Raw genomic sequence first — 7,748 nt, 5'->3', positions numbered from 1 at the left:
ATGTGGGGGGTGCTGTGTATGTCAGGAGTTGCTTGATGTGATGTGTGTGTCTGAAGTTTGGGTCATACAGGTGCAGAGGAGGTGTAGATATGTTCATGAGTGTATGTACGTGGATGAGTGGCTATGGCGTGGGTCCTAGAGCAAATTAAGCCTGAAACGTCGCTGGAGGCAAAAATGACAAAACTAAAGCTGTCCTATTTTGGGCTCATCATGAGAAGGCAGGGTTCTTTGGAAAAGAAAAAATGCTGGGGAAAATGGAAGGCAGCAGGAAAAGAGGAAGAGCAAATATAAGATGGATTGATTCCATTAAAAAAGCCATGGGCGTGAGTCTACAGGAGCTGAGCAGGGCTGCTGAGGACAGGACCCTGTGGACGTCACTCATTCACAGGGTTGGCAGGAGTCAGACCGACTAACAGCATGTAAGAATGACAATGAGGTATGTATGTGGAATGTGTATGGGGCATGTGTGTTGGGTGTGCACATGAGGCAGGGGTATGGGGCGTGATCGGGATGTGTCTGTGAGACATGTGCATAGGGCATGAAGGAGCGCGGGGGCCTGCAGGTGGCATGTATGTGAGGCACCTGTGAGCTGTGCGTGAGTCTGGTGCGTGTGTGTGCCATGCGCTTATGTGCAGTGGGTTCAGGCGACTGGAATCTATTCTGCTGGCAGATGGATGCTGGAGATAAAACTAGGTCACACCCTCCAAGACAGCCTCAGCTGCCATCTCTGCGCCCGTCCCCACCCATTCCCTCCTCCCCCACTCAAACCAGTGCCCTGTCCTGGTCTGAACATGGTGCTCAGGCGTCCGAGGACAGTTTGCTGCACACTCCTTGGGGATGAGGGTTCCCAGGCCAGATCCCTGCCCAGGGAGACAGCCTGAATGTTTCCTGGACCTGGACACAGAAGGTGCCCAGCAGTGATGGAGGGGTGATGGGTGGTGGGTGATGGCCTGTGGTGGCCTGTCAAGGAAAGAGAGGAAGCACACATCCCAGGCCGCAGTGATGGATAAAGGAGCAGGGCTGCCCTCTGCCCTGACAACACCCCTCCTTTGTCCCTCTGCTGACATTCTCCACTTGTTTCTATCCCATCTTTTTTCATGTGTTTTCTCTCCTCATCCTAATCCTCCCTCTCCTGAGCATTAAATTTTTTTTCTTGAAATACGATATGCATACAAAGAGTGTTAAAATAATTCATATACAGCTCAATTAATTTTCTCAAACTGAACACACGTGTGTACCCAGCATCCGGATCAAGAAACACATTACCAGCCTTTCTGTACCCCTTCTAGTCACCACCCCCCAAGGATAAACACTATCCTGACTTCTAACACTACAGACTAGTTTTATCCAAATAGTCATTTTAACCCCAACACCTGAGTCCCTTCCCCAACCCAGCAGCAATGTTAACCCCTCCTTGAATGTGAGAGGTAAGGAGAAAGCTGTGAGCTTATGCTATCTGTCCCCACCTCTCCACCCCCTCACCCCCCTGCCCCGGCTTGCAAGCAAAGGATGAGGGACTGGCTGGCTCTTGTCACAGATGTCTGTTGAGTCTCCACAGCCCCTGCTTGAGTGTTTTGGGGCTAAATTCCATAGCTTGACAAGGAATAATTAGCTTCTGTAAGTGTGTCAAGGCAATACAATCTGCTATAACGAAGACACTAAAATTTCAGTAGCTTATTACTACTTATTATTATTTCTCATTTTCTAATAACCTTACACTGATGTTCTTGGTCAGCAAGCAGCTCTCCTCCACGTGATGATACAGGGGCCCAGGCTCCTTCCATCTTGTGGCTCCCTCCCCGCTCCCCAGGGCCTTGGAGTCTTGAGCATCCTGTCAGCAGATGGGGGAAGAGAGGCCAGAGAGGGCACACCTGCTTCTTAGGTGCCTCTTCCAGGAAAATATCACTCTGTCTGCATTCCATTCGTGAGAATAGTCACATGGTCTATCTACATGCAAGGAATGTTAGGAGATATAGTCCTTGCATGGGCATTCACATCCTATTGACATGCTTCTGGAAGGGAAGCATGAACGTTGGGTGGACTTCTGTCACAGTGGGCTTCATGGGGAGGGAAAGCCCAGAGAGGATACAACCTCTTTGCTCCTGCCTCTACTTTGCCTGGTGGGCAGCGTTCACTGACGCAATGCCTCATTTACTTATCCCTTTGAGTGACTTCTCACTCATTCATTCACTTGCAAATTCATTCACTCATTTCCCCCAAGCCCTTTACACAAATATCCACTCTTCTGTGCACACACATCCGATACACCTATAAGACCTAGTCAAAGCCAAAGGTGCAGAATAACTGCTCCAGCCAGAGTCACACACCCACCATGTGGCCAGCTCTCAGGGGTACAGGCTCTGGGGTGCCAAAATGTCCAGGGAAGAGCCAGGGAATTGACAACCTGGTTCTAGGAGGTAGGTCCTTCCCACAGGGACAACATTCAAGGACCTGAGTGAGTTCTAGCTCCAGGTGTGCCCTGGTGAGGGCAAGGGCCAGGACCCAGGAAGAGAAATGAGACTGTGCACAGTTTTGAGGCCAGTGATTCAGGGGACAAGCCTGGCTTTGGTCAGACAGGTGGTTTGAGTCACTGCTCATGTCACCTATGGACTGGATGGCTATGGGCAACTCTGAATCTCTCCGGTCTTCAGCATCCTCACCTGTGAGATGAGACAATGATGCCCAGCCACAGGCCTATTGTGAGAATTAGAGGTAATGAGGATGAACATAATCATGGGATATAACCGTGTTCAAAGGGGGTCATTCTCACTCCTGGGCCCAGGCTCAGGGACACTTGCATCTGTGGGGGATTTGATTCCAAGTCCCCGGAGTAGATAAGGCTTAGGCTGCTCATGACAGTCCCCCAACCCCAGCCCAGGATAGCCTTGGGCCAGGTTGGGGACTGAACTATTGGGACAGTTGTGAGGCCTTTGTAGGGGAGGAGAAGTCCCATGTAAAACCCTAAGACAGAAAAGTATGGCCCTCTCCCCCCTTCCACCTCTTCCTCTGGTCCCAGCAAAAGTTTCCTTCTTTCCCACTACCACGTCCCAGGGATCTGCACTCTCCAAAAGGACCCTAACGAGGGCAATGCTTAACCCAGAGCAATGGTCCCTTATGATGGATTTACAAGTAGAGAAGAAAGCAAGAGACAGGAAGGAGGAGGCGAGTGGGGGAGGCTGCCGCCTCAGCTCATTTTTTATTAAAGATCTGCTTCAAGGTCAGCCCTGCCCGTCTGCCACAAGGGACTCCTCAATTTCTCTGCAGAGAGAGAGAGAGAGAGAGAGAGAGAGAGAGAGAGAGAGAGAGAGAGGCTGGGAGCAGGGCTAGGAAATGGAGAGGAAGAAGCCTGGGGTAGGCCAGGCAGAGAGGCACAGAGAGAAAGAGGCACAGAGATTCATGAATGCAGTGTAGACCCAGCAGAGTGCTGGGCACTGAGGGAGCACCAGGGCAACAGGGACGGGAGTGGGGAAAGAAAGGACGACAGCAGAGAAACACTGATGGGTTTGGCCGGGGCAAAGAGTGAGCAGTTATGGTATCAGATTAAGGGAGGGACCCAGTAAAAGGCAGCAGGACATCCCTGGCCTTTCATTTGCATCATTAATTCACTGTAGGCTATGGCAATGAGCAGACCCATAGTAATTAGAAAAGGAATACAACCCTCAGAGACAGGTATTATTAGCCTCGTCTTACAGATGAGGAAACAGAGGCTCAGTGAGGCTTTCCAAATCCACACAACCAGCAGCAAATCTGGGCTTTGGGCAAGGGAACAGCCCGGGGCACGAGGAGCACGAGCTCTCAGGCAGATGAGGGCCACAGCATCCGTTCTCAAGCTCAGGACAATGATAGTGGGTCTATTCCAAAGCGTAGGACTTGGTAGATATGGCAAATTAAAGATGGCCACCAAGAGGGGGGATCTATGTCTCCCACCTTTGAATATGAGTGAGAGGGCATGATTTTAAATGCAGTGGGCTCTGTAACTGCTTTGACAAAATAGAAAATGGGTAAAGTAATGTCATGCCTTCTGAGCTCAGGTCTTAAGAGCTTGGCAGGTTCTCTTTCTCCTCTTTTTGGAACACTTGCTCCCAGAACCCTGAGCTGCCACGTGAGAAGTCTGATGGTCTGTTGGAAACAGCACATGGAGAGGCCTGAGACGACCTGGAGAAGGAGTGAAGTCAAACTGAGCCCAGCCCTCCACCCAGCCCCACCTGGGCCCAAGACGTGTGAATGAAGGTGTCTTGAACCTTCCAATCCACAGCTCATCCATCAACTGAAACCACCAAGTGACCACATTTAATGCCTCGTGGAGCAGAAGAATCACCTAGCCAAACCCTACTCAAATTTCTGACCCACGAACTTGTGATCTATAATAAAATGGTTATTGCTTTGAGTCATTACGTTTTGGAGTATTTGTTATGCAGCAACAGATAGCTTTAGAACAGGTCTGGAGAGAGTGCAGATACCGTCACATTTAACAAGCACTCAAGGTGGTTCTGATACAAAGGGTCAAGGAAACACTTTGAGAAGCACTAGAAGAGAGGGGCTGACTTCAAGGCCAAGTGCCCCCAAGGTGTGTGTCTCCATCACATCATACAAAGAGATAAATGGAAAGAGACAGGGCAGAGCCAAAGGAAAAGGGAGCAGAGTAGACCTGGGGGTAGAAAGGGGGAAAAGTGGAAGGGGAGGACAGAGAACAGCTTGGTGACAGACAGAAAACCAGACAACTCAATTCATCAAGCAATGATTCCTGCCTCCTCTGTGCTAGTGTGGGCTATATGGAGACAGGCACGACCCTGCCCTGCCTTCACGGAGTTCATGTTTCAGATACAGGATGGTCCAAAGAGAGCGCGGCAGAGACAGGGAAGAATAAGAAAGGGCAGGGTGAGTTCTGTGGTCCAGGCGACTCCCTATAAGCTGCTCTGTGGGCGTGGGAGCCCTAGCGAGTGAAGACATCAGCCTGGCCTGGCCAGGTGTCTCATCACAAGGCCTTTCCCTTTCTTGCCTCTGAGCATGAGCCCCCTGGAAGGGCGAGGTGGGCACCAGGATGGGTGGGCACCTGGAAAGGAAACTTGCCCTGGACAGGGAAATCAAAAAAGGTGCTACCGCAAATTAAAGGCCAGTGGGGCATGCAGGGGTTGGTAGGGGAGGAGAAAGTGGAGGTGGGCAACGCCAAATTTAGTGACAGGTTGAAGGCAAGTGGGTCTGGCTATGGGAGGAATGGGAGAACATGAATCCACTCCAGGTGCAGGGCTCTGAATCAGACACTGAGTCTGCGTCTACTTTGGAAAGGTTTATTCAAGGCACTATTGTTCCTTTAATACAAATGGCAGAATGTAAACAGACCAAATTTTGGCTGGTGAAGCTAGGCAGAAGGGAAGCATTTAGATAGCCAATCAACAAATATTTACTGAGCACCAACTATGTGCTGGAACTGGGAATACAGCCGTGAGCCAAGTCCTCACTTTCATGCAGCTCAAGGTCTAGGGTGTGAAGAGAAAAAACACACAAGTGGATGAGCAATGTGACAGGTGGTGATAAGATTGAGTATAAGGGAGAGTCCTCCACCGCAGGGAGACAAATGGCCAGTAAGCACACAAAAGATGTTTAGCATCACTAATTATCAGGGAAATGCAAATCAATACCAAAATGAGACATCACTTTACACCGATTAGGATGACTATTATTTTTTTAAAAAACAGAAAATAACAAGTGTTGCCAAGGACGCAGAGAAATTGGGATCTTTGTGCATTGCTGGTGGGAATTACAATGATATGGCTACTGTGGAAAACAGCATGGTGGTTCCTCAAAAAACTAAACATAGAATTACATATAACCTACTTCTGGGTATATGCCCTAAAGAATTGAAAGCAGAGACTCGTTCATAGATAGCAGCACTATTCACAATAGCCAAAAAGTGGAACCAATCCAAATGTCCGCTGATGGATGAATGAATAAACAAAATGTAGTATATAGATACAATGGAATATTATTCAGCCTTATAAAGTCCTGAAAGGGGCCGGCCCGGTGGTTCAGGCGGTTGGAGCTCAGTGCTCCTAACGCCAAAGGCTGCTGGTTCGATTCCTACATGGGCCAGTGGGCTCTCAACCACAAGGTTGCCAGTTCAATTCCTCGAGTCCCACAAGGGATGGTGGGCTGTGCCCCCGCAACTAACGGCAACTGGAGCTGGAGCTGAGCTGCGCCCTCTACAACCAAGATTGAAAAGACAACAACTTGACTTGGAAAAAGTCCTGGAAGTACACACTGTTCTCCAATAAAAGTCCTGTTCCCCTTCCCCAATAAAAAAATAAAAAATAAAAAAAAAGTTCTGACATATGCTACAACATGGATGAGCCTTGGGGACTTTATGCTAAGACACAAAAAGGCAAATTCTATATAATTCTACTAACGTGAGGTACTTAGAATAGTCAAATTCATAGAGATGGAGAATAGAATGGTGGGTGCCAGGGACTAGGGGGAGAAGAAACGGGGAGTCACTGTTTCACATGTATAGTTTCAGTTTGGGTTTGAGTGACGGCTGTGCAACAATGTAAATATACGAATGCCACTAAGCTATACATCTGAAGTTGTTAAAACTGTAAATGTTATGTTATGTGTACTTTCTCACAATCATTTTTCTAAAGGAGGGTAAGAGGGAAAAATAGTGCTGAGTGAGGAGATGAGATTTTACATGGGGAGGTCTTGGAAGGGTTCCTTGAGCAAGTGCTATTCAAGCAGAGAAGTGTCTTCCAGGGGAGAGTGAATGGGAGGGGAGGACACCAGGAAGGACTAAGGCTTGGCCCAGGCAGACACCACGGGGGTGAAGAAGAGGGACAGTTCCAGGAGGAGGGGGGTCTGCAGGGAGAAGAGAGGGCTGGAGAGCTCCAGGGACCACAGGGCTCTGACTTGAGACGATACTTGAGAAAGGGAGAGTGATGGGTCAGGGACCCAGAATGAAACAGACAGCCCCTCCAAAGATTGAATTGAAGAGCTTGATGAAGGGAATCTGCACAGAGGTGTGGGTGGGGATGTGAAAATGGAGCAACACGGGATAGAGAAGCACCCAGAGCCCTTCCCACCTCCAGGCCTGAAGTGGTTTCTCCCGCCACAGGGAGAAACTTAATGCCAGAAGTTGGCGAGAAGACCTGGAGCTGTGGAGAAGGGGGTACTAGACCAGAGCTGAGCTGGAGAGGGGCTCAGCAAGGGAATAAATACCTAACCTCTCTCTCCTCCTGCACTTCATTCTCCTGGTGGTGCTTCCCCTTGGGTGAACCCAACCAGAAGTCAAGAGCAAGGGAGCCTGGGTAATCAGTCTCCAGAGGTTAGCCTCCCAAGGCCCAGAGCAGGGCAGAGATGGGGGGGAAGGGACCCACAGGGGCAAACAGAGGAAAGCCAGCACAGATGGTGATGCCATTTGCTGAAATGAGTAACACAAGGGTAGGAGCCCTTTTTGAAAAATTAGCAGGCTGATAGGGAAACCAAGGTAGAGGTTTATTCCTCTGAGCCAGGGCAAGGGAGTGCAAGAGGTGAGAGGGCTACTGGGGGCACCCCATCCCATGTCGGGTAGACATAGGAAGTCTGCCCAAGGAAGCGGGGAAAACTTGCAGCCAGCTTACAGGGCCCTCTCCCCTTCTCCCCTGAAGCAGCTGCCATGGTAAAGCTAGAGGGGGCAGGTGCTTCCTAGGCAGATGAGGGGAGGGCAAGAGAAGGTGTGCCAGCTGGAGAAAAGTGTTCCCGGGCACTCGTCCCAAATA

The 7,748-nt window shown here is 49.7% G+C and overlaps 1 long non-coding RNA gene across 1 annotated transcript; it reads left to right on the top strand.

The window, feature by feature from the left end:
* Window positions 1-216: 216 nt before the first annotated feature.
* Window positions 217-4,391, top strand: LOC141570382 (uncharacterized). The gene is made up of 2 exons (XR_012494386.1): window positions 217-436; window positions 4,087-4,391. It is a non-coding gene; the product is annotated as an uncharacterized LOC141570382 (long non-coding RNA).
* Window positions 4,392-7,748: the final 3,357 nt, after the last annotated feature.

Source organism: Rhinolophus sinicus, linkage group LG03 (assembly GCF_036562045.2).
Source record: "Rhinolophus sinicus isolate RSC01 linkage group LG03, ASM3656204v1, whole genome shotgun sequence".
Taxonomy (NCBI): domain Eukaryota; kingdom Metazoa; phylum Chordata; class Mammalia; order Chiroptera; family Rhinolophidae; genus Rhinolophus; species Rhinolophus sinicus.
The sequence above is the reverse complement of the archived record's forward strand: the minus strand, read 5'-3'. Positions and strand labels throughout refer to the sequence as shown.